Source organism: Penaeus chinensis, chromosome 3 (assembly GCF_019202785.1).
Source record: "Penaeus chinensis breed Huanghai No. 1 chromosome 3, ASM1920278v2, whole genome shotgun sequence".
Lineage (NCBI taxonomy): Eukaryota > Metazoa > Arthropoda > Malacostraca > Decapoda > Penaeidae > Penaeus > Penaeus chinensis.
In genome coordinates this window covers 32,440,169-32,440,649 of record NC_061821.1, presented here as the reverse complement: position 1 = coordinate 32,440,649, position 481 = coordinate 32,440,169, and positions in this window count along the sequence as shown.

Here is a 481-nt window from a genome sequence, read left to right as displayed (position 1 = left end):
ACACACACTCTCTCTCTCTCTCTCTCTCACACACACACACACACATAAGCACTTTCTCTCTCTCTCTCTCACAAACACACACACACACACACACTCTCTGTCTCACAAACACACACATACACACACACACTCACACACACACACACATGCTCTCTCTCTCACTCTTACTCTCTCTCTCTCTCTCTCTCTCTCTCTCTCTCTCTCACACACACAAGCACACACATGCTTTCCCTGTCACTCTCACTCTCTCTCTATCTATCTATCTGTGGATGTTGTATCTCAGTGCGCCCTGCAGTGCACAGCCCACGTAAGCCGCACAAGAAACGATATTTTCTGGTTCTTTCCTTCTTTTCTCGCCATTTTATTGTCTTTATTATCTTTCACCTTTCAATTTCTCTGTTTGTTCATGTGAAGCCGTCGTCTGTTTTCTTTCTTTCTTTCTTTCTTTTATTTGAGGGGAGGGGGGGTGGGTTAGGGCAAA